Raw genomic sequence first — 483 nt, forward strand, 5'->3', positions numbered from 1 at the left:
TGTGCAGAGAGCACACCTGAATCTGAAGCGGGAGGGGTGACCTCATCGCGGGAGGACGGGATAGCCCATGGCCAAGACTAGATCGGGAAAGGGCTACATATTTTGCACCAATAGTAAGCACTTGCAAATATATCTATAGCAAACTTTCTAATAATTAATTAAGAAACTAACTAGCATTTGCCACTAGTTTTTTTAAATTAATGTTGCTAACAAATAAACGATCATGCATGTATCATATATACATATGCTTAATTATAACATTAACCAATTTCTTCAAATTAACTAGTGATTCAGAAAAGTAAACAATTAAATTTGATATATAACCGGCATTGTAATAGATACACAATTTACATCTAACACATACACAATTTTGTAAACAGATGATTTGCAATACAATGATGATAATACAAGGGAAGGCCTCAACCTCAACTATACAAGACTAGGAGATGGGCCACAACTCCAATACGCGTGCAATACAAAAGA

Source organism: Triticum dicoccoides, chromosome 1B (genome assembly GCF_002162155.2).
Source record: "Triticum dicoccoides isolate Atlit2015 ecotype Zavitan chromosome 1B, WEW_v2.0, whole genome shotgun sequence".
Lineage (NCBI taxonomy): Eukaryota > Viridiplantae > Streptophyta > Magnoliopsida > Poales > Poaceae > Triticum > Triticum dicoccoides.